At 51.7% G+C, this 23,073-nt stretch overlaps 2 non-coding genes and 27 pseudogenes across 2 annotated transcripts; all 29 read left to right on the plus strand.

Annotated features, from left to right (window-relative positions):
* Positions 1 to 17,272: 17,272 nt before the first annotated feature.
* On the plus strand, positions 17,273 to 17,391 carry LOC137554617 (5S ribosomal RNA; annotated as a pseudogene).
* Positions 17,392 to 17,474: 83 nt separating this feature from the next.
* Positions 17,475 to 17,594, plus strand: LOC137550580 (5S ribosomal RNA; annotated as a pseudogene).
* Positions 17,595 to 17,677: 83 nt separating this feature from the next.
* LOC137549004 (5S ribosomal RNA) lies at positions 17,678 to 17,796 on the plus strand (annotated as a pseudogene).
* Positions 17,797 to 17,879: 83 nt separating this feature from the next.
* On the plus strand, positions 17,880 to 17,998 carry LOC137549460 (5S ribosomal RNA; annotated as a pseudogene).
* An 83-nt stretch (positions 17,999 to 18,081) lies between these two features.
* LOC137548186 (5S ribosomal RNA) lies at positions 18,082 to 18,200 on the plus strand (annotated as a pseudogene).
* Positions 18,201 to 18,283: 83 nt separating this feature from the next.
* LOC137554566 (5S ribosomal RNA) lies at positions 18,284 to 18,402 on the plus strand (annotated as a pseudogene).
* An 83-nt stretch (positions 18,403 to 18,485) lies between these two features.
* On the plus strand, positions 18,486 to 18,604 carry LOC137558369 (5S ribosomal RNA; annotated as a pseudogene).
* Positions 18,605 to 18,696: 92 nt separating this feature from the next.
* Positions 18,697 to 18,815, plus strand: LOC137551465 (5S ribosomal RNA; annotated as a pseudogene).
* Positions 18,816 to 18,898: 83 nt separating this feature from the next.
* Positions 18,899 to 19,017, plus strand: LOC137558255 (5S ribosomal RNA; annotated as a pseudogene).
* An 83-nt stretch (positions 19,018 to 19,100) lies between these two features.
* Positions 19,101 to 19,219, plus strand: LOC137552686 (5S ribosomal RNA; annotated as a pseudogene).
* Positions 19,220 to 19,302: 83 nt separating this feature from the next.
* LOC137554174 (5S ribosomal RNA) lies at positions 19,303 to 19,421 on the plus strand (annotated as a pseudogene).
* An 83-nt stretch (positions 19,422 to 19,504) lies between these two features.
* LOC137554068 (5S ribosomal RNA) lies at positions 19,505 to 19,623 on the plus strand (annotated as a pseudogene).
* An 83-nt stretch (positions 19,624 to 19,706) lies between these two features.
* Positions 19,707 to 19,825, plus strand: LOC137550682 (5S ribosomal RNA; annotated as a pseudogene).
* Positions 19,826 to 19,908: 83 nt separating this feature from the next.
* LOC137552240 (5S ribosomal RNA) lies at positions 19,909 to 20,027 on the plus strand (annotated as a pseudogene).
* Positions 20,028 to 20,110: 83 nt separating this feature from the next.
* LOC137552043 (5S ribosomal RNA) lies at positions 20,111 to 20,229 on the plus strand (annotated as a pseudogene).
* An 83-nt stretch (positions 20,230 to 20,312) lies between these two features.
* Positions 20,313 to 20,431, plus strand: LOC137557851 (5S ribosomal RNA; annotated as a pseudogene).
* An 83-nt stretch (positions 20,432 to 20,514) lies between these two features.
* LOC137552693 (5S ribosomal RNA) lies at positions 20,515 to 20,633 on the plus strand. Its single transcript, XR_011027161.1, has one exon. It is a non-coding gene; the product is annotated as a 5S ribosomal RNA (ribosomal RNA).
* An 83-nt stretch (positions 20,634 to 20,716) lies between these two features.
* LOC137552707 (5S ribosomal RNA) lies at positions 20,717 to 20,835 on the plus strand. Its single transcript, XR_011027164.1, has one exon. It is a non-coding gene; the product is annotated as a 5S ribosomal RNA (ribosomal RNA).
* An 83-nt stretch (positions 20,836 to 20,918) lies between these two features.
* On the plus strand, positions 20,919 to 21,037 carry LOC137551466 (5S ribosomal RNA; annotated as a pseudogene).
* Positions 21,038 to 21,120: 83 nt separating this feature from the next.
* LOC137558256 (5S ribosomal RNA) lies at positions 21,121 to 21,239 on the plus strand (annotated as a pseudogene).
* Positions 21,240 to 21,322: 83 nt separating this feature from the next.
* On the plus strand, positions 21,323 to 21,441 carry LOC137553888 (5S ribosomal RNA; annotated as a pseudogene).
* Positions 21,442 to 21,524: 83 nt separating this feature from the next.
* Positions 21,525 to 21,643, plus strand: LOC137554175 (5S ribosomal RNA; annotated as a pseudogene).
* An 83-nt stretch (positions 21,644 to 21,726) lies between these two features.
* Positions 21,727 to 21,845, plus strand: LOC137554069 (5S ribosomal RNA; annotated as a pseudogene).
* An 83-nt stretch (positions 21,846 to 21,928) lies between these two features.
* LOC137547560 (5S ribosomal RNA) lies at positions 21,929 to 22,047 on the plus strand (annotated as a pseudogene).
* Positions 22,048 to 22,130: 83 nt separating this feature from the next.
* Positions 22,131 to 22,249, plus strand: LOC137547754 (5S ribosomal RNA; annotated as a pseudogene).
* An 83-nt stretch (positions 22,250 to 22,332) lies between these two features.
* On the plus strand, positions 22,333 to 22,451 carry LOC137559249 (5S ribosomal RNA; annotated as a pseudogene).
* An 83-nt stretch (positions 22,452 to 22,534) lies between these two features.
* Positions 22,535 to 22,653, plus strand: LOC137548303 (5S ribosomal RNA; annotated as a pseudogene).
* Positions 22,654 to 22,736: 83 nt separating this feature from the next.
* Positions 22,737 to 22,855, plus strand: LOC137558620 (5S ribosomal RNA; annotated as a pseudogene).
* Positions 22,856 to 22,938: 83 nt separating this feature from the next.
* On the plus strand, positions 22,939 to 23,057 carry LOC137557513 (5S ribosomal RNA; annotated as a pseudogene).
* The last annotated feature ends 16 nt before the right edge of the window (positions 23,058 to 23,073 follow it).

A 23,073-nucleotide genomic window follows, 5' to 3' on the forward strand; every position in this document is an offset into this window, starting at 1 on the left:
GGAGACTTGCAGAATTTAGGACGTAAGAGGCCGCCAACCCGGAAGATGAAGCAAAGGTCGGCGGCCATCTTAGATACAAACAGAGCAGATATCATGCTCTAGTGCACGAACGGGGGGCGGTGGTGCGGCGAAAATGAGCAAAGGTACATGTCTGTTCAAATCTATACATTTGTGTGTAATTTAAAAAAAAAATCAGATAAGGTTAACAATGGCTTTAAGAAAAGCAGCAAAGAAGCCACTTCTCTCCCAATAAAAACATCAGGGACAGATTGATCTTCTGCAGAAAGTATGGTGAATGGACTGCTGAGGAATGGGGCAAAGTCATATTCTCCGATGAAGCGCCTGTAACGATCAGTGTCGTAACAGATGATCGGATAATGCTCACTCAGAACAGTAGTCAGTAAGAACACAGATATCTGATTATGTGGTGATCTGCGGTATCACCAATAATCCAGATAGAAAACGTAAACCTTTTTGCACAAGTGTGGTGATTGGTGCAAACAATAATACAGGAATACTTCTTCCGTGATAGCCTTTGGAGACTGAGGCTTTCACTGGACAGAGAGCCTTCTAAGTGATAACCCTTGAAGGCTGGGGCTTTCACTTGGCAGACAGTGGTCGTACAGGCGGGGTCGGCAACGGGTCAGACAGTAGCGGCACGGAAACGTCAGGCAAATCATAGTTACAAAACAGGCAAGAGGTCGGCAGCGGGTCGGGCAATAACGGTACAGAATCGTCAGGCAAATCGTAGTCGGTTTTCAAGCAATAAGTCGGCAGCAAATCTAATAGGCAGAAGTACAAAACCAGAAGGCAGAAGCGAGGTCAGAGGTCAAGCAAAAGGCCATAGACAGAAATACAATAAATAGCAATTATAATTATAGCTATCAAAAATCCTAAGCTAAGTGTGACTCCCCGGGGTCCTGCCAGATCAGCACACTAGGAACTGACTAGAGGTCTGAGAGCTAGCACAATGAAGTATTTGCAACAACAGACAAGGAGCAAATGACGGGCAGATCTTTATATCCTAAGGATCATTCAACGGCGCCGCCCAGAAGCCCAGCCAATCAGTGACCTGGGAGCTGTCAGCTGACCGGCTTTCTTGCCGCATAAGAGCGGCGGCGATCTGCGCGCACGCGAGCCTGGCGCTCGCCATATGTAACAGAAGACCCGGACCTCCCCGTAGCCGACGGGAGGCCCGGGGACGCCGCGGCGGAACATGCCGTGTGTTCAGATGCGGAAGCGGTTTCGCCGCTATCCGCATCAATGGTGACAGCTCCTTTCCGATTGTTTGGGGCATCTGGAAGAAGGCTTGTCAGGAGAAGAAAAGGTGAGCACTACCATCAGTCCTGTGTCATGCCAACAGTAAAGCATCCTGAGACCATTCATGTGTGGGGTTGCTTCTCATCCAAGGGAGTGGGCTCACTCACAATTTTGCCAAAAACACAGCCATAAATAAAGAATGGTAGCAAAACACCCGCAACAGCAACTTCTTCCAACAATCCAACAACAGTTTGGTAAAGAACAATGTATTTTCCAGCACGATGGAGCACTGTGACATAAGGCAAAAATGAAATCTAAGTGGCTCGGGGACCAAAACGTAGAAATGTTGGGTCCATGGCATGGAAACTCCCCAGATCTTAATCCCATTGAGAACTTGTGGTCATTTCTCATGAGGCGAGTGGACAAACAAAAACCAACTAATTCTGAGAAACTCAAAGAAGTGATTATGAGAAAATGAGTTGCTATCAGTCAGGATTTGGCCCAGAAGTTGATTAAGAGCATGCCCAGTTGAATTGCAGAGGTCCTGAAAAAGAAGGGCCAACACTGCAAATACTGACTTTTTGCATAAATCTCATGTAATTGTTAATAAAGACTTTGAAACGTATGAAGTGCTTATATTTATATCTAAGTACATCACATAAACAATTGAAACAAAGAGGCCACTCTGCAGTGTTAGGGAGTCTTGCCTTTGACTCCTTACTGAATAGGTACTGACCCTAGCCCCCCCCCCCCCCCAATTACAATACCTGATGCCTAACGCCCTACCCGATATCTTAACCTAGCCAAACACCCCCCAACCTGACACCTATCGCCACCGCACAAACGCCCTACATGATGCCTAACTCTAACCATCCCCCCCAACACACACACAAACACCCTACCAAATGCTTGACCTTAACCCCCCTCCCCCCATAAACATTCTACCTGACACCTAATGCAACCCTCCCCTGCACAAACACCCTACCTGATGCCTAACCGTAACCATCCTCCCCGCACAAACACCCTATCCAATGCTTTACCCTAACTGAACACCCCTTCCAACACCCTACCTGACACCTAAAGCCACCGACCCGCACGAACGCTGTAACGATTGTGGAATCGTATTCGCGGTCAGCGCACCAGACGTGCGCTGACGCGGCGGATTTCCTCCACAAGCGTATATTTGAGGACACCCAGGCTAGGTGCTATGCACCCGCAGAGGGCAATTCCCTCTGGCAGATGGCGCTGTGGAGTGCAGGCGAACACAGTCGCTGCACAGCCACAGATGCCAGACGGGAATTGTACAGATCCAGGACAAGGTACGATCAGGCAGGGCTGGATAGCCCACAAGAAACAGAGCAAAGGGACAGAACCAATGTGTTTCCACCAAACTAGTCGCCACCCAGCGACGGTGAACACACAACGGCGGAAACGAAGTGGGAATGCAATCGCAAGAATGGCGATTGCCAACAGAGACACAAGACTGAGCAAAACAGGGCACGAGGGTAGCAAAGGCACAGCAAATAATACAATGAGGAGATACGGAAAATAACAAACGCTAGCTAACCGCGAACACCGCACTCATTCGCAACAGTGCACGCGGTTATGCGCGGTCTCCACGTGATAAGCACAATAGAGACAAGCACGCCTACCTAACCATTAACAGACAAACATGAAACAGAGGACGCGAGCGCTTGCTTAACGGTTACCTCACCGAGCCTCCAGCAAGCGTAGCAGACAAGACAGGCACACGAAAACAGGGACAAGCGAGAGATAGGATCCACAGCACTAGCGAAAAGTGGCTAGCGCGATCCAGGTACAGAGTAGCAGAACAGAAGGATCCCCAGCGCTAGCGAAAAGTGGCTAGCGCGATCCCAGAAGACAGAACAGAAGGATCCCCAGCGCTAGCGAAAAGTAGCTAGCGCGATCCCAGAAGACAGAACAGAAGGATCCCCAGCGCTAGCGAAAAGTAGCTAGCGCGATCCCAGAAGACAGAACAGAAGGATCCCCAGCGCTAGCGAAAAGTAGCTAGCGCGATCCCAGGAGACAGAACAGAAGAGATAGCTGGTAGCAACCGCTGCACCAGCTATACTCCAAGGACAGAGATCAGAACCGTTTCCTGTCGACCACCGTTGGGACAGGACAATGGCAACAGAACAAACAAACAGATAATACAACCTGACTGGGCTAGAAGGGGAGCCTAAAGCAACCCCCAGGAATTAACTATACTAGATAGCAACGGCTGACACTCCAGCAGTGTCCATCAGGAACAGACCATGGAAGGGAAATGACCAGCAAAGCCTTCTGGGAAACATAAAGCTCTTATAGTGCCAGTCATCAAAGAAGGCAGGTAGGGGATTTGCATAACGAATGTATGCAAATTCCCCAGCAAGAGAACAGACCGGAACTTGCAATGGAAAGACAGGTCTCTGTTCCAGAGTCCTGCAGCATGCAAACCTAAACAATGGTCAAAAGGCTGCCTGCCTGCGCAGGCAGCTGAGCGGATTCTCACAAACGCCCTACCTGATGCCTAACCATCCCCCACACACAAACACCCTACCTGATGCCTAACACCCTCCCCCCCACAAACACCCTACCTGACACTTAATGCCACCGCCCCGCACAAACACCCTACCTGATGCCTAACTCTAATCATCCCCCCCAACACACACACAAACACCCTACATGATGCCTAACCCTAAACCCCCTGCCCCCACAAACATCCTACCTGACACCTAATGTCACCCTCCCCCCGCACAAACACCCTACCTGATGCCTAACCCTAACCACCCCCGCCCAAACAGCCTACCTGACACCTAACGCCACCGACCCGCACAAACACCCTACCTGAAGCCTAAACCTAATCATCCTCCCGGCACAAACACCCTACCTGTTGCCTTACCCTAATCATCCCCCTCACACAAACACCCTACCTGATGCCTAACTCTAATCATCCCCCCAACACACACACAAAAACCCTACATGATGCCTAACCCTAACCCCCCTCCCCCCACAAACATCCTACCTGACACCTAATGCCACCCTCCCCACGCACAAACACCCTACCTGATACCTAACCACCCGACCAAACATTTCACCAGAAAATTAACGCAATGCGGGCAAACATTTCACCAGAAAAGAAACGCAATGCGGGCAAACATTTCACCAGAAAAGAAACGCATTGCGGGCAAACATTTCACCAGAAAAGAAACGCAATGCGGGAAAACATTTCACCAGAAAAGAAACGCAATGCAGGCAAACATTTCACCAGAAAAGAAACGCAATGCGGGCAAACATTTCACCAGAAAAGAAACGCAATGCAGGCAAACATTTCACCAGAAAAGAAACGCAATGCGGGAAAACATTTCACCAGAAAAGAAACGCAATGCGGGCAAACATTTCACCAGAAAAGAAACGCAATGCGGGCAAACATTTCACCTGGAAAAAAAACGCAATGCGGGCAAACATTTCATTAGAAAAGAAATGCAATGCGGGCAAACATTTCACCAGAAAAGAAACACAATGCAGACAAACATTTCACCAGAAAATTAACGCAATGCGGGCAAACATTTCACCAGAAAAGAAACGCAATGCGGGCAAACATTTCACCAGAAAAGAAACGCAATGCGGGCAAACATTTCACCAGAAAAGAAACGCAATGCGGGCAAACATTTCACCAGAAAAGAAACGCAATGCGGGCAAACATTTCACCTGGAAAAAAAAAACACAATGCGGGCAAACATTTCACCAGAAAAGAAACGCAATGCGGGCAAACATTTCACCTGGAAAAGAAACGCAATGCGGGCAAACATTACACCTGGAAAAAAAACGCAATGCGGGCAAACATTTCACCTGAAAAAGAAACGCAATGCGGGCAAACATTTCGCCTGGAAAAGAAACGCAATGCGGGCAAACATTTCACCTGGAAAAGAAACGCAATGCGGGCAAACATTTTACCTGAAAAAGAAACGCAATGCGGGCAAACATTTCACCTGGAAAAGAAACGCAATGCGGGCAAACATTTCACCTGGAAAAGAAACGCAATGCGGGCAAACATTTCACCTGAAAAATAAACGCAATGCGGGCAAACATTTCACCTGGAAAAGAAACGCAATGCGGGCAAACATTTCACCTGGAAAAGAAACGCAATGCGGGCAAACATTTCACCTGGAAAAGAAAGCATTTACTCACCTGGCAGAAGTCTCCGGCCTCTGGCGCGCTGCTCCCGGGATCACCTTCCTCCTGAAGTCTCCCGCGCTGACAACCTGGCAGAGCAGGGCTACGGCAAGATGGCGCCCGAAGGGCTCCGGCAGCCATCTTACCGTAGCCCTGCTCGCCTGCCGGTGTTGGAACAGACACCGGAAGAGGAGGCTGGAGCGGGGCTGCGGGCAATGAACTGGCACGGCGTCTATAGACGCCGCTGCCAGTTCATAAGGATAGAGTGGCCAGAGTCCCGAGGCCAGGACGTCCCGCTGCTGAAAGCGGGACGTTTCCCGGGACCTCATGCAGCCTGGGACAGCGGACCCCGAATCCGGGACGTGTCCCAGGCAATCCGGGACGTCTGGTCACTGTGATATGTGAGGAGAGGTCAGTGGTCAGTGTTGGTGCCAGGGAGAGTTGAGGTCAGTGTGGATACTAGGGAGGGGGGAGGTCAGTGTGAGTGTGGTGGGGATATGTGAGGAGATGTCAGTGTAGGTGCCAGGGATAGTTGAGGTCAGTGTAAGTACTAGGGAGGGGGGGTCCAGTGTGGGTGTAGGGTGATATGTGCGGAGAGGTCAGTGGTCAGTGTTGGTGCCAGGGAGAGTTGAGGTCAGTGTGGGTACTAGGGAGGGGGGAGGTCAGTGTGGGTATGGTGGGGATATGTGAGGAGATGTCAGTGTAGGTGCCAGGGATAGTTAAGGTCAGTGTGGGTACTAGGGAGGGGGGAGGTTAGTGTGGGTGTGGTGGGGATATGTGAGGAGATATCAGTGTAGGTGCCAGGGATAGTTGAGGTCAGTGTGGGTACTAGGGAGGGGGGAGGTCAGTGTGGGTGTGGTGGGAATATGTTAGGAGATGCCAGTGTAGGTGCCAGGGAGAGTTGAGGTCAGTTTGGGTACTAGGGAGGGGGGAGGTCAGTGTGGGTGTTGTGAGGATATGGGAGGAGATGTCAGTGTAGGTGCCAGGGAGAGTTGAGTTCAGTGTGGGTACTAGGGAGGGGGGGGGGGGTCCAGTGTGGGTGTAGGGTGATATGTGAGGAGAGGTCAGTGGTCAGTGTTGATGCCAGGGAGAGTTGAGGTCAGTGTGGATACTAGGGAGGGGGGAGGTTAGTGTGGGTGTGGTGGAGATATGTGAGGAGATGCCAGTGTAGGTGCCAGGGAAAGTTGAGGTCAGTGTGGGTACTAGGGAGGGGGGAGGTTAGTGTGGGTGTGGTGGGGATATGTGAGGAGATATCAGTGTAGGTGCCAGGGAGAGTTGAGCTCAGTGTAGGGTCTAGGGAGGGGGGAGGTCAGTGTTGGCATGGTGGGGCAATGTGAGAAGATGTCAGTGTAGGTGCCAGGGATAGTTGAGGTCAGTGTAAGTACAGGGGGAGGGGGGTCGGCGTGGGTGTGGTGGGGATATGTGAGGAGCGGTCAGTTTTAGTGCCAGTAAGAGTTAAGGTCAGTGTTAGTACTGGGGAGGAGGGAGGTCGGTGTGGGGGGATATGAGAGGAGAGGTCAGTGTGGGTGCGTTAGTTTGGGTACTGGGGGGAAAGATCAGTGCTGGAGGGGGAGAGGTCAGTGTGGGTGCTGGGGAGGGAGAGGTCAGTGTGGGTGCTGGGGGGAGGTCAGTGTGGGTGTGAGGGAGATATGTGAGGAGAGGTCAGTGTGGGTGCTGGGGGGGAGGTCAGTGTGGGTGTAGGGGGATATGTGAGGAGAGGTCAGTGGTCAGTGTGGGTGCCAGGGAGAGTTGAGGTCAGTGTGGGTACTAGGGAGGGGGGAGGTCAGTGTGGGTGTGGTGAGGATATGTGAGGAGATGTCAGTGTAGGTGCCAGGGAGAGTTGCGTTCAGTGTGGGTACTAGGGAGGGGGGGGGGTCAGTGTGGGTGTAGGGTGATATCTATGTGAGGAGAGGCCAGTGGTCAGTGTTGGTGCCAGGGAGAGTTAAGGTCAGTGTGGGTACTAGGGAGGGGGGAGGTTAGTGTGGGTGTGGTGGGGATATGTGAGGAGATGTCAGTGTAGGTGCCAGGGATAGTTGAGTTCAGTGTAGGTTCTAGGGAGGGGGGAGGTCAGTGTTGGTATGGTGGGGAAATGTTAGGAGATGTCAGTGTAGGTGCCAGGGATAGTTGAGTTCAGTGTGTGTACTAGGGAGGGGGGAGGTCAGTGTGGGTATGGTGGGGATATGTGAGATGTCAGTGTAGGTGCCAGGGATAGTTGAGGTCAGTGTAAGTACAGGGGGTGGGGGGTCGGCGTGGGTGTGGTGGGGATATGTGAGGAGCGGTCAGTGTTGGTGCCAGTAAGAGTTGAGGTCAGTGTGGGTACTGGGGGAAGGAGCCTGTCAGGGGAGGCACCATATTACCTACCTGAACCATATTCTACCTGAAGTGTTACGTATGTGGTGGGAGGAGTTTGTCGTAGTTAGTGGGCGGAGCTTACCGCGGATGAGGGGCGGGGCTTCTCCCGGCCGAGGGGCGGGGCTTCTCGCGGCGAGGAGCAGTGCCTAGTCCGACATCTCCATCTCCCTGCAGCTCGGGGTCACGTGACAGGCTCTGTGCTTCTCCAGTGACATCATACTCCTCATAGCATCCCATCACTGCCCCCTGGAGGCATCAACTAGCATTACACGTGTCTGCTAGAGACCACTCCTCCACTCCCAGCAGCGATCTCCGCTCTCTGCCTCCCTCTCACCCCCGCAATCTGCCCCCGAACAGCCGCCTCCCCGCCGCTAGCTCTGTGACCGCCAGGGGGCGCCCATGGATCGGGGGATTTCCACAAGAAAGCGGCGGTATTCCTCAGGGTTTCCTGTTCGGGTCTTCAGGGGGAGGTACGGAGATGGAGAGGCAGCAGGGGTCCCGGGTTTGCGGGTCGCCGATCGCCTGAAAACCTGCAAGGAGGCCGGACAAGAAGCACAAGTCTGGCGCGCGGAGGATGTGTCTGTTCTCAACGTGGTCCTCTCTGTGGCTTTATAAGGAAGCTCCGCTGTAGGAGTGAGGCACTCGCCTCGAGACCTCTGTCGCTGATCGCAGCTCCGATGCCGCACACTGAAGAAGGAAGGAATGTTTTGGTAATTATTGTTTTTTTTTATATTATTTAAACAACAATCATAGAGTCACATATAAGGATTTCAATACAGCAATTATGGTAATTAAAGCGGTATATATAGTAAGTAGCCAGAGAGTAGGTATGTAACCAGCTATACCAAATGATATCGTAAATGACTGTTATATATAACTGTCAAATGGCTATAAAAAAATGTGTGTGTGTGTGTGTGTGTGGCAAAGTTTTATTGAAAAGATAATCAAAGTCATTATATAAGAAAAGCCAGTGAGCCTCACGCAGGAACCAATACATCAGTGTGAATTATGAAAAGAGGTAAACAAATATGATCACATCCTTAGTTCAGAATAGACTATCAACGAAATGCAAACAATGCTGTTTTTTCCCCCACCTGATGACGTCACAATACTCACCTGGGTATAAATACAGGATGCTGGGATTACCTGATGACCTCACAATACTCACCTGGGTATAAATACAGGATGCTGGGATTACCTGATGACCTCACAATACTCAGCTGGGTATACATAGAGGATGCTGGTATTACTATCTGATGACCTCACAATACTCACCTGGGTATAAATACAGGATGCTGGGATTACCTGATGACCTCACAATACTCAGCTGGGTATACATAGAGGATGCTGGTATTACTATCTGATGACGTCACAATACTCACCTGGGTATAAATACAGGATGCTGGGATTACCTGATGACCTCACAATACTTAGCTGGCTATACATAGAGGATGCTGGTATTACTATCTGATGACGTCACAATACTCACCTGGGTATAAATACAGGGTGCTGGGATTAACTGATGACCTCACAATACTCAGCTGGGTATACATAGAGGATGCTGGTATTACTATCTGATGACGTCACAATACTCACCTGGGTATAAATACAGGATGCTGGGATTACCTGATGACCTCACAATACTCAGCTGGGTATACATAGAGGATGCTGGTATTACTATCTGATGACCTTACAATACTCACCTGGGTATCAGTACAGGATGCTGGGATTACCTGATGACCTCACAATACTCACCTGGGTATAAATACAGGATGCTGGTATTACCCGATGACCTCACAATACTCAGCTGGGTATCAATCAGTACAGGATGCTGGGATTACCTGAGGACCTCACAATACTCAGCTGGGTATCAGTACAGGATGCTGGGATTACCTGATGACCTCACAATACTCAGCTGGGTATCAGTACAGGATGCTGGGATTACCTGATGACCTCACAATACTCAGCTGGGTATCAGTACAGGATGCTGGGAGCCTCTATCTTATTATTTATTTTTATTATTTAAACAACTCTTTTTATTATTTAAATAACAATCATATAGTCACATAAGGATCTCAATACAGCAATGATGGTAATTACAGCATGTATAGTAGCCAGAGAGAAAGTTATATAAACAAATATACCAAATTGTATCAGAAAGGACCTTTGCATATAACTGTCAAAAAGCTATAGCAGGGCTCTATGGAAGGAGTCATTGATGCTAGAGGTCTGCCGCTGATCGCAGCTAGGATGCCGCAAGAAGGAATATTTTAAAGTAATATTGTTTTTTAATTATTTAACACAAAGATCATAGAGTCACATTTTATATTTTTTTGTTTCAACGTTTTATTGAAGAGATAAGCAAAGTCATTTTATACACAAAACCAACTAGCTTCATGCAGGAAGCGTTACATCAGAGTAAATTATGAAAAGAAGTAAACAAATATAATCATTGCATTTAAATATCTATCCGAACAATAAGTATGCCTATTCACTAGGGTGCGTGCATAGCCGATAGCCTAGCAGCCCCACATTGTACTAAACATGTTAAAGGCTTCCTCATTTTGCCGTATCAAATTATTTTTGATAATATCAGAGAAATTCCTTCTTTTCGTTTTTGTTGTCACTAGTGAGGAGATGCTTCCGGCGGGTGCTGGGCAAAGCTTATGTTGGGTACACACGATGCAATTTCCCACCTGATTGACCGAAATCAAGTGATTATTTCCAATTTGTCCAATTGGCTCCCGATCGATAAAAGGATCGATTTTGTGCACTTATAATTGGAAAATTGATTGCTTTATTGATCGGGTGCACTTTGGACATGTACACATGATGCAACTTCCTGTCCGATCTAGTTTTGATCGGGCAGGAAATTGCATGTGTATACCCAGCATTTCAGTGGATTGTGGGCGGAGCTTCTCACAGCTGGGGGGGGGGGTGAAGAAGTCTGTCAGTGGGAAGCACCATATTACCTGGTAGGTGGAGCTTCTCACAGCCTATTTCTTGAAAAAATAGATGTCTGGCCACCCAGAGCCCCCCCCCTCTGCAGGTGACCATCTCCAGTGATGGAGCCGCATCTGAGCCTCCAGTGCTGACATCCCCACCTCCCTGTAGCTCCGGGGTCACGTGACAGGCTCTGTGCTTCTCCAGTCACATCACACTCCTCATAGCTTACCATCACCGCCCCATGGAGGCTCCAAGTGGCATTACATGTGTCTGCCAAAGACCCCTCCTCCATCCCCAGCAGCGATCGCCCCCCTCTCACCATGCAATATGCCCCCGAACAGCAGCCTCCCCGCCACTAGCGCTATGACCGCCAGGGGGCGCTCATGGATCAGGGGATTTCCACATGAAAGTGGCAGTATTTCTCCGGGTTTCTTGTTCGGGTCTCTTGATCTCTGTGTGCCCTGTGTTGCTGGCTGGTGTGGAGTGGCATTGACTGGCGTCTTCAAGTTCTTGGGAGGGTCAGGTAAGAGGAAATCAGCGGTGGAGGACATGGGCGGCGGCAGCCATCGGTAGCTCAGAGTCACGTGGTCTTTTAGCTGAGCTGCCCACGTGACTCCGAAATTTGTAGCAGCTTCGGCAGGCATTTGGCATCAGCGACGTTCCTGCTTTGCTACCGCCAGCAGAGAACGTCAGAAGAAATCAGTGGCTTGGGCAGGAGGAAGTCAGCGGCAGAGGACATCGGCGGTGGCGGCGGACATTGGTGGCTTGGAGTCACGTGGGCCATCAGCTGGAGCTGCCCACGTGACTCCGGTACTTGCATCGGCTTCGGAATGGCATGTGGCACCAGCAATGTCCCTTCTTCTCTACCACCATCAGGAAAGTGGAGGACATCGGCGGTGGAGGACATCGGTGGGTCTGTGTCACTATCGTCCCTCTGGAAGACATCAGCGGCGGAGGACATTAGCAGCTCTGAGTCACATGGGCCATCAGCTGGAGTTGCCCACGTGACTCCAGTTCTTTCAGCGGCTCCAGCTCCAGGAGGCATACTTGCCACAGATGCCAGCACAGCACGGACAGACCGGACTGCAGGGGACCCGGGACACCATCACCATTAGCCCAGGATCAAAAGCAGCCCGGCAGCATGCCTCTCCCCTAGGATTGGTGAGTATGAAACATGCATGTGTGTACATGTTGGAGGCAGGCATTGTGACTTAGTGATGTAGGTAGTGGAGGTTATTATAGCTTAGTGTAGGTAGTGGGGGCAGGCATTGTAGTTTAGTGTAGGTTGGATGGCATTGTAGTTTAGCGTAGGTAGTGGGGGCATTGTGGCTTAGTGTAGGTAGTGGGGGTATTGTGGCTTAGTGTAGGTAGTGGGGGCATTGTAGCTTAGTGTAGGTTTTGGGGGGCAGCGGTAGTAAGTATAATGTAGGTAATGGGGCAGCAGGAGTAAGTGTAGAGTAGTTAGTGTAGCTGGTGGGGCAATAAGGGTTAATGTAGGGTAGTTACTGGAGCAGCAGGGGTCAGTGTAGCTTAGCTAGAGACAGTTTGGAAAGAAAAGGACCCATACAATGCCCCTGGACCATAGACGCTACAGGTTTAGTAGTTTTGGTTTTTTTTTTCAGATTTGTGCCCTCTAAACCTAGGTGCGGCAAAAATCTGAAAAAAAAACGTGTTTCCCCGAAAGTAGGCCTTCCCTTTAAAATAAGACCAATCCCAAATTCCTAGCATGCTCGAAATATAAGGCCTACCCCTAAAATAAGCCCTAGTGGTTGTGTAAGTCCCGTCCGTCTGCCCCCCTTCCCCCACTGCCACTTTACCTCCTGCTGACCCCCCCCCCCCCTCCTCCAAAAAGACGCATCCTCTTTCTTAACTGCCTGCCAACATACCGGTAATTCAAACCGCAGGACAGGTGATTCCCCCACTGCTGCTTTATTTCCTGCTGGCCCCGTTCCCCATTGCCCGCCGTCATAATTCAAACCGCTGATCAGCGGTAAACTGCGGTTAAGTCAGCTAGTTACACTGTAACAGCGCTTCCGTGTACAGGAAGTGAAATCTCTATTTACTTCCTGTTCATGGAAGTGCTGTTACAGTGTAACTAGCTGCCCTCGCTGCAGTTTACAGCTGATCAGCAGTTTGAATTATGACAGCGGGCAATGGGGAACGGGGCCAACAGGAAACAAAGCATCAGTGGGGAAATCACCAGTTTACTGCTGTCCTGCGGTTTGAATTACTGGTACAGTGAAGAGCGTGGATGGGACTTTATGGAGGAGGGGGTCATCAGAAGGTAAAGTGGTGGTGGGGGAATGGGGATCTTGCTACCCTAACCATATATAAGACCTCCCCGAAAATAAGAACTAGCACATCTTTTGAAGGAAAAAAAAATATAAGACTTTGGCCTCGATTCATAAAAGTGCTGTCGGGAAGGTAACGTCGAGCGGGGAAACACCGCTGTCGGTATTTCCGCCTTCAGGGTGGTAATTCATAAAAATTTTGCTACTTGTGACAGGCGTGCGGAGATATTCCGCTGTAGGCAGGCGTTAGGCTGTCGGGAGACATGCGGAAACAGGAGAAGCAGGCGGAATCCCTCCGTGCGGTGTTCTCTCTGCAGCTGCTTGGGAGGTCTGTCCCATTCACTGCACTGTATTCCGCACGCTTCTCGCCACATCAGAGGTAGCGGTAATACCCGTCCGCATACCGCTACCTCTAATCTTTATGAATTGACATTTGTTACTTTTGCTATGATAATCACCGCGCAAGGCGGTGATTAATCACTCTGCTCGCGAATGTCGGCTTTTCATGCGGAAAAAGCCTTTATGAATACATATTTTGCTGTGTGGTCGGTAAAGTGAGCGGTTTTCTGCATTTCCGAATGCGGGAATGCTTTATGAATCGAGGCCAATGCCTTATTTTTGGGGAAACACGGTAGCCAGAGAGAAAGTTATGTAAGCTGGTATACCAAATAATATCAGAAATGACGGTTATCTATAACTGTCAAATAGCTATTAAAAAAAGACCATAGAGTCACATATATATATTTTTTTTAGTTTCAACATTTTATTGAAAAGATAAGCAGTCATTATATAGAAAAGCCAATTAACCTCACCCAGGAAGCATACATCAGTGTGAATTTGAAAGTGTATTATTGAAGTGTATTAAGTGTGAATTATGAGTGTAAACAAATGTAATCACATCCTTAGTTCAGAATAGACTATCAATGAAATGCAAACAATGCTGACGTGCTGTAAATTGTCTTTCCAGATGAAAAAAACTTGACTAATCAGTTACAGCTGTTTTTTTTTCCCACCGCTACCTCACAACACTCAGCTCCGTATAGATAGAGGATGCTAGTGTTACCTGATGACGTCACAATACTCAGCTGGGTATAGATAGAGGATGCTGGGATTACGTTATGACCTTACAATGCACAGCTGGGTATAGAGAATGCTGGGATTACCTGATGCCCTCACAATACTCAGATCGGTATAAATAGAGGATGCTGGGAGTCTCTGGCTCATGCCCTCTCAGGTGGTGCTTTTCACTGCTTTTCTAGTCTGGATGAAGACTGGGGAAGAGGGAGGAATGGAAAGCAGTTCCTGGTCACTCTGCAGTATTGGAGGCTGGGTGCAGGATTCTGCAGAGAATACATCCTGTAAGGGCTGGTGCACACCAGAGCGGTTCTGAAGTATTTTTTTAAATACTTGCAGGGGAAAAAAAAACTTGGCTAATGAAAGTAAATGGGATGGTGCACACCAGAGCGGTTCGTTTTTTCCACAAACTCGGGCTGCAGCATTTTTTAGATTTCTGAGTCGTTTCTGCCTCAATGTTAAAGTATAGGAAAGTGGAAACCGGCTCTGAAAAATGCTAGATCAGAGCGGTTTTCCAGACGTTTTTGTTACAGAAGCTGTTCAGTAACAGCTTTTACTGTAACAGTATTTGTAATCTGCTACACAAAAAACGCTAGGCATTCGTAGAAAACATGCCTAGAATCGCTCTGAAATCTGCTTCAAAAACCTCTAGCGTTTTGCAGATCTGCTAGAGGTTTTTGGTGTGCTGCAGCACTACAAATGGGAGAGGTACCCAAAGTCATTTATCACCCCCATTTACAACTGACTGACAGAGCGTAACTGTATATGGCCCTGAAACATGGTCACACTCGATAGTAATCTGGTGTCAAAACATAACAACAAGCAAAGTAATTGTACGTCTGTCATTGTTTGACTTGTGTTAGATTATTCTCACTGCCATGTGGTCCGGCCCCTGTTGTAGGAGCGCGACAGGTTGATAATGGAATTTTGAGTTACCTTGTGGTCTGGAGCCCTGGAGTTGGAGTGCGACGGGCTGCTGACCTAATTTTGATTGTTATTGCATGTTATGCCATAAGGCATTACATCCTGTGCGCATGCATTAGGTGGCGTAAAGAAAACTTTGTGTTAGCGCATGCGCATCATGCAAAAATTCATACTCAAATATGCCCAAATAGGGTTGTGTTTGTCATACTCATTGCCGTATGGTCCGGCGCCCTGTGGAAGGAGCGTGACGGGTTTATAATGTAACTTTAAGTTACCTTTTTGTCCAGCACCCTGTGGTAGGAGCGCGATGGGCTGATAATGTAATTTTAAGTTACCTTTTGATCCGGAGCCTTGGGGTAGGAGAGCGACGGGCTGATAATGTAATCTTGAGTTACCTTTTGGTCTGGCACCCTTTAGTAGGAGTGCGACGGGCTGATAATGTAATTTTGAGTTACCTTCTGGTGCGGCACCCTTTGGTAGGAGCGCGACGGGCTGCTAACGTAAATTTGGATTACCTTAGCCAAAGTACTTTGCCAAAAAATAATATAATAAAATACCTTACAACTAATAAGTGTAACGATTTGTGTCAGCAAAGAACAGAATTCTGATTTGTAAAGGATTGCGGAGATGCCGCCGCGTCAAGCAGTAGCATGGCGGCTATCTCCGCGTTCCAGCCGGCGGGTTCCGTCATGCGGGGACAGGATGGACTGGTGCCTGGGTTAGTGGGGAATGAGAGGGAAGCCGCCGCAGCGCCGAGTGGCATGGCGACTGTCCCCGCATTTCAGCCAGTAGCTTTCGTCGCATGGTCGCATGGTGGATCTTTGCCTACTCTTTCACCGGCACACAGACTAAGTTCTACGTGCGCGCACACAGACAGGATCTTTATGCATACAGAAGGGGAGTCAGCTGATCAGCCGGTCAGCTGACTCCAACACTGATCAGGATTGGTTGAGTGACTGGGGCGTGGCTTTAGAGCGCTCCCAATATATATAGGGCAGGCCTATCAGTTGTTCCTTGTCTGCTGTTGCATTCGCTACGTGTGAGCACTCAGACCATAGTCAGACCCGAAAGTGTGCTAGAACCAGCAGGAGCTGGGGATCCACACTTAGGCCTGGTGCACACCAAAAAACGCTAGCAGATCCGCAAAATGCTAGCAGATTTTGAAACGCTTTTTGTTATTTTTCTGTAGCGTTTCAGCTAGCATTTTGCGGTTTTGTGAAGCGTTTTTGGTGTAGTAGATTTCAGATATTGTTACAGTAAAGCTGTTACTGAACAGCTTCTGTAACAAAAACGCCTGCAAAACCGCTCTGAACTGCTGTTTTTCAGAGCAGTTTGCATTTTTCCTATACTAAACATTGAGGCAGAAACGCATCCACAATCCAAAAAATGCCTCACCCCGGGAGTATGCGTTTCTGCAAAACGCCTAACGCTCTGGTGTGCACCACCCCATTGAGATACATTGACCAAGCGTATCCACAGCCGCAAGCGGCTGCAGAAACGCTGAAAATGCCGCTCGGTGAGCACCAGCCCTTAGACAGATTCTGTTGATAGCTTAAAGTACTAATTGAATTGTATTATTTGTTATGACCTTCTGCTAGCCTTGACTACCCTCCTGTCTTGTGATTCTGTGCCTTCGCCTATCTGATCTGGTTGCCGACTGGCTTATCCCTCACTCTGTTTCTGTCTTCCGTTTTTGTGCTGTATCTGCCCGTGTGTTGCCAAACTGGCTAGTCTGACTCTCCTGCCCTCACCAGGGAGCTTAGTCCTGGTGAGGGGCCCTTAGGTTAGTTATCACCTGCTCCTCAGGTAGATAGCTGCAGTACAGTCTGAATCATCTAGATAGCTGCAGTACAGTCTGAATCATCTAGATAGCTGCAGTACAGTCTGAATCAATTCAATTCACTTTATTGTCATTGTGTAACACAACAAAATTACTTTTCATGACAACCCCACGGTGCATATAGGGAACATAGTGATAGTAACAAGGAAGAGAAGAAATTATACAAGTATGCCAGGTATTACAGATGTTTAAACAATTTGTACACAGTGTTAATTATTTCAGAGAGGATTCAGAGTTTATCAAGTTTGGGAAAAAGCTGTCTTTCAGTCTGTTTGTGTGTGTGCGGGTTGATCTAAAACGTTTACCTGATGGAAGGAGCTCAAACAAGGCATTTCCAGGGTGAGTGTTGTTTTTGATAATGTTTTTGGCCCTTCTCAAGCTGCGAGTATTATACAAAAGTTTGGAAGTTGCCTGCGGACACACTAAGCCGAAGGCGCCCGCTCTCGTCAGATCGCAGAAGCTAAGTGGCTTCAGGCCTGGTTAGTAGCTGCATGGGAGACTGGCTGTGAACCCCAGGTGCTTCAGGTGTTTTTTTGGGTTTGAGGCCCAATGGCTATGAGCACGCGTGGGAAGCCTCACCTTCAAGGCGCCGGAAAGGCGCCATGGAGTTTGCCTGCAGCCACACTAAGCCGAAAAGCGCCCGCTCTCGTCAGATCGCGGAAGCTAAGCGGCTTCGGGCCTGGTTAGTAGCTGCATGGGATACCGGCTGTGAACCCCAGGTGCTGCAGGCGTTTTTTTGGGTTTGAGGCCCAATGGCTATGAGCACGCGTGGGAAGCCTCACCTTCAAGGCGCCTGAACGGCGCCTTGGAGGTTGCCTGTGGCCACACTAAGCCGAAAGCGCCCGCTCTCGTCAGATTGCGGAAGCTAAGCGGCTTCAGGCCTGGTTAGTAGCTGCATGGGAGACCGGCTGTGAACTCCAGGTGCTGCAGGTGTTTTTTTGGGTTTGAGGCCCAATGGCTATGAGCACGCGTGGGAAGCCTCACCTTCAAGGCGCCGGAACGGCACCTTGGAGTTTGCCTGCGGCCACACTAAGCCGAAAGCGCCCGCTCTCGTCAGATCGCGGAAGCTAAGCGGCTTCAGGCCTGGTTAGTAGCTTCATGGGAGACCGGCTGTGGACCCCAGGTGCTGCAGGTGGTTTTTTGGGTTTGAGGCCCAATGGCTATGAGCACGCGTGGGAAGCCTCACCTTCAAGGTGCCGGAACGGCGCCTTGGAGGGTGCCTGCGGCCACACTAAGCCGAAAGCGCCCGCTCTCGTCAGATCGTGGAAGCTAAGCGGCTTCAGGCCTGGTTAGTAGCTGCATGGGAGACCGGCTGTGAACCCCAGGTGCTGCAGGTGTTTGTTTGGGTTTGAGGCCCAATGGCTATGAGCATGCGTGGGAAGCCTCACCTTCAAGGCGCCGGAACGGCGCCTTGGAGTTTGGCTGCGGCCACACTAAGCCGAAAGCGCCCGCTCTCGTCAGATCGCGGAAGCTGAGTGGCTTCAGGCCTGGTTAGTAGCTGCATGGGAGACCGGCTGTGATCCCCAGGTGCTGCACGTGTTTTTTTGGGTTTGAGGCCCAATGGCTATGAGCACGCGTGGGAAGCCTCACCTTCAAGGCGCCGGAGCGGCGCCTTGGAGGTTGCCTGCGGCCACACTAAGCCGAAAGCGCCCGCTCTCGTCAGATCGCGGAAGCTAAGCGGCTTCAGGCCTGGTTAGTAGCTGCATGGGAGACTGGCTGTGAACCCCAGGTGCTGCAGGCGTTTTTTTGGGTTTGAGGCCCAATGGCTATGAGCACGCGTGGGAAGCCTCACCTTCAAGGCGCCGGAACGGCCGCAACGGCACCTTGGAGTTTGCCTGCGGCCACACTAAGCCGAAAGCGCCCGCTCTCGTCAGATCGCGGAAGCTAAGCGGCTTCAGGCCTGGTTAGTAGCTTCATGGGAGACCGGCTGTGGACCCCATGTGCTGCAGGCGGTTTTTTGGGTTTGAGGCCCAATGGCTATGAGCACGCGTGAGAAGCCTCACCCTCAAGGCGCCGGAACGGCGCCTTGGAGGGTGCCTGCGGCCACACAAAGCCGAAAGCGCCCGCTCTCATCAGATCGCGGAAGCTAAGCGGCTTCAGGCCTGGTTAGTAGCTGCATGGGAGACCGGCTGTGAACCCCAGGTGCTGCAGGCGTTTTTTTGGGTTTGAGGCCCAATGGCTATGAGCACGCGTGGGAAGCCTCACCTTCAAGGCGCCGGAACGGCGCCTTGGAGGTTACCTGCGGCCACACTAAGCCGAAAGTGCCCGCTCTTGTCAGATCGTGGAAGCTAAGTGGCTTCAGGCCTGGTTAGTAGCTGCATGGGAGACCGGCTGTGAACCCCAGGTGCTGCAGGTGTTTGTTTGGGTTTGAGGCCCAATGGCTATGAGCATGCGTGGGAAGCCTCACCTTCAAGGCGCCGGAACGGCGCCTTGGAGTTTGGCTGCGGCCACACTAAGCCGAAAGCGCCCGCTCTCGTCAGATCGCGGAAGCTGAGTGGCTTCAGGCCTGGTTAGTAGCTGCATGGGAGACCGGCTGTGATCCCCAGGTGCTGCAGGTGTTTTTTTGGGTTTGAGGCCCAATGGCTATGAGCACGCGTGGAAAGCCTCACCTTCAAGGCGCCGGAACGGCGCCTTGGAGGTTGCCTGCGGCCACACTAAGCCGAAAGCGCCCGCGCTCGTCAGATCGTGGAAGCTAAGTGGCTTCAGGCCTGGTTAGTAGCTGCATGGGAGACCGGCTGTGATCCCCAGGTGCTGCAGGTGTTTTTTTGGGTTTGAGGCCCAATGGCTATGAGCACGCGTGGAAAGCCTCACCTTCAAGGCGCCGGAACGGCGCCTTAGAGGTTGCCTGCGGCCACACTAAGCCGAAAGCGCCCGCTCTTGTCAGATCGCGGAAGCTAAGCGGCTTCAGGCATGGTTAGTAGCTGCATGGGAGACCGGCTGTGAACCCCAGGTGCTGCAGGCGTTTTTTTGGGTTTGAGGCCCAATGGCTATGAGCACGCGTGAGAAGCCTCACCTTCAAGGCGCCGGAACGGAGCCTTGGAGGTTTCCTGCGGCCACACTAAGCGGAAAGCGCCCGCTCTCGTCAGATCGCGGAAGCTAAGTGGCTTCAGGCCTGGTTAGTAGCTGCATGGGAGACCGGCTGTGAACCCCAGGCGCTGCAGGCGTTTTTTTGGGTTTGAGGCCCAATGGCTATGAGCACGCGTGGGAAGCCTCACCTTCAAGGCGCCGGAACGGCGCCTTGGAAGTTTTCTGCGTCCACACTAAGCCGAAAGCGCCCGCTCTCGTCAGATCGCGGAAGCTAAGCGGCTTCAGGCCTGGTTAGTAGCTGCATGGTAGACCGGCTGTGAACCCCAGGTGCTGCAGGCGTTTTTTTGGGTTTGAGGCCCAATGGCTATGAGCACGCGTGGGAAGCCTCACCTTCAAGGCGCCGGAACGGCGCCTTGGAGGTTTCCTGCGGCCACACTAAGCCGAAAGCGCCCGCTCTCGTCAGATCGCGGAAGCTAAGCGGCTTCAGGCCTGGTTAGTAGCTGCATGGGAGACCGGCTGTGAACCCCAGGTGCTGCAGGCGTTTTTTTGGGTTTGAGGCCCAATGGCTATGAGCACGCGTGGAAAGCCTCACCTTCAAGGCGCCGGAACGTCGCCTTGTAGGTTGCCTGCGGCCACACTAAGCCGAAAGCGCCCGCTCTCGTCAGATCGCGGAAGCTAAGCGGCTTCAGGCCTGGTTAGTAGCTGCATGGGAGACCGGCTGTGAACCCCAGGTGCTGCAGGCGTTTTTTTGGGTTTGAGGCCCAATGGCTATGAGCACGCGTGGGAAGCCTCACCTTCAAGGCGCCGGAACGGCGCCTTGGAGGTTGCCTGCGGCCACACTAAGCCGAAAGCGCCCGCTCTCGTCAGATCGCGGAAGCTAAGCGGCTTCAGGCCTGGTTAGTAGCTGCATGGGAGACCGGCTGTGAACCCCAGGTGCTGCAGGCGTTTTTTTGGGTTTGAGGCCCAATGGCTATGAGCACGCGTGGGAAGCCTCACCTTCAAGGCGCCGGAACGGCGCCTTGGAGGTTGCCTGCGGCCACACTAAGCCGAAAGCGCCCGCTCTCGTCAGATCGCGGAAGCTAAGCGGCTTCAGGCCTGGTTAGTAGCTTCATGGGAGACCGGCTGTGGACCCCATGTGCTGCAGGCGGTTTTTTGGGTTTGAGGCCCAATGGCTATGAGCACGCGTGAGAAGCCTCACCCTCAAGGCGCCGGAACGGCGCCTTGGAGGGTGCCTGCGGCCACACAAAGCCGAAAGCGCCCGCTCTCATCAGATCGCGGAAGCTAAGCGGCTTCAGGCCTGGTTAGTAGCTGCATGGGAGACCGGCTGTGAACCCCAGGTGCTGCAGGCGTTTTTTTGGGTTTGAGGCCCAATGGCTATGAGCACGCGTGGGAAGCCTCACCTTCAAGGCGCCGGAACGGCGCCTTGGAGGTTACCTGCGGCCACACTAAGCCGAAAGTGCCAGCTCTTGTCAGATCGTGGAAGCTAAGTGGCTTCAGGCCTGGTTAGTAGCTGCATGGGAGACCGGCTGTGAACCCCAGGTGCTGCAGGTGTTTGTTTGGGTTTGAGGCCCAATGGCTATGAGCATGCGTGGGAAGCCTCACCTTCAAGGCGCCGGAACGGCGCCTTGGAGTTTGGCTGCGGCCACACTAAGCCGAAAGCGCCCGCTCTCGTCAGATCGCGGAAGCTGAGTGGCTTCAGGCCTGGTTAGTAGCTGCATGGGAGACCGGCTGTGATCCCCAGGTGCTGCAGGTGTTTTTTTGGGTTTGAGGCCCAATGGCTATGAGCACGCGTGGAAAGCCTCACCTTCAAGGCGCCGGAACGGCGCCTTGGAGGTTGCCTGCGGCCACACTAAGCCGAAAGCGCCCGCGCTCGTCAGATCGTGGAAGCTAAGTGGCTTCAGGCCTGGTTAGTAGCTGCATGGGAGACCGGCTGTGATCCCCAGGTGCTGCAGGTGTTTTTTTGGGTTTGAGGCCCAATGGCTATGAGCACGCGTGGAAAGCCTCACCTTCAAGGCGCCGGAACGGTGCCTTGGAGGTTTCCTGCGGCCACACTAAGCTGAAAGCGCCTGCTCTCATCAGATCGCGGAAGCTAAGCGGCTTCAGGCCTGGTTAGTAGCTGAATGGGAGACCGGCTGTGAACCCCAGGTGCTGCAGGCGTTTTTTTGGGTTTGAGGCCCAATGGCTATGAGCACGCGTGGGAAGCCTCACCTTCAAGGCGCCGGAACGGCGCCTTGGAGGTTGCCTGCGGCCACACTTAGCCGAAAGCGCCCGCTCTCGTCAGATCGCGGAAGCTAAGCGGCTTCAGGCCTGGTTAGTAGCTGCAGGGGAGACCGGCTGTGAACCCCAGGTGCTGCAGGCGTTTTTTTGGGTTTGAGGCCCAATGGCTATGAGCACGCGTGGGAAGCCTCACCTTCAAGGCGCCGGAACGGCGCCTTGGAGGTTGCCTGCGGCCACACTAAGCCGAAAGCGCCCGCTCTTGTCAGATCGCGGAAGCTAAGCGGCTTCAGGCCTGGTTAGTAGCTGCATGGGAGACCGGCTGTGAACCCCAGGTGCTGCAGGCGGTTTTTTGGGTTTGAGGCCCAATGGCTATGAGCACGCGTGGGAAGCCTCACCTTCAAGGCGCCGGAACGGCGCCTTGGAGGTTGCCTGCGGCCACACTAAGCCGAAAGCGCCCGCTCTCGTCAGATTGCGGAAGCTAAGCGGCTTCAGGCCTGGTTAGTAGCTGCATGGGAGACCGGCTGTGAACCCCAGGTGCTGCAGGTGTTTTTTTGGGTTTGAGGCCCAATGGCTATGAGCACGCGTGGGAAGCCTCACCTTCAAGGCGCCGGAACGGCGCCTTGGAGGTTGCCTGCGGCCACACTAAGCCGAAAGCGCCCGCTCTCGTCAGATCGTGGAAGCTAAGCGGCTTCAGGCCTGGTTAGTAGCTGCATGGGAGACCGGCTGTGAACCCCAGGTGCTGCAGGCGTTTTTTTGGGTTTGAGGCCCAATGGCTATGAGCACGCGTGGGAAGCCTCACCTTCAAGGCGCCGGAACGGCGCCTTGGAGGTTGCCTGCGGCCACACTAAGCCGAAAGCGCCCGCTCTCGTCAGATCGCGGAAGCTAAGCGGCTTTAGGCCTGGTTAGTAGCTGCATGGGAGACTGGCTGTGAACCCCAGGTGCTGCAGGCGTTTTTTTGGGTTTGAG

The sequence above is a fragment of the Hyperolius riggenbachi genome, chromosome 2 (assembly GCF_040937935.1).
Source record: "Hyperolius riggenbachi isolate aHypRig1 chromosome 2, aHypRig1.pri, whole genome shotgun sequence".
Classification (NCBI taxonomy): Eukaryota; Metazoa; Chordata; class Amphibia; order Anura; family Hyperoliidae; genus Hyperolius; species Hyperolius riggenbachi.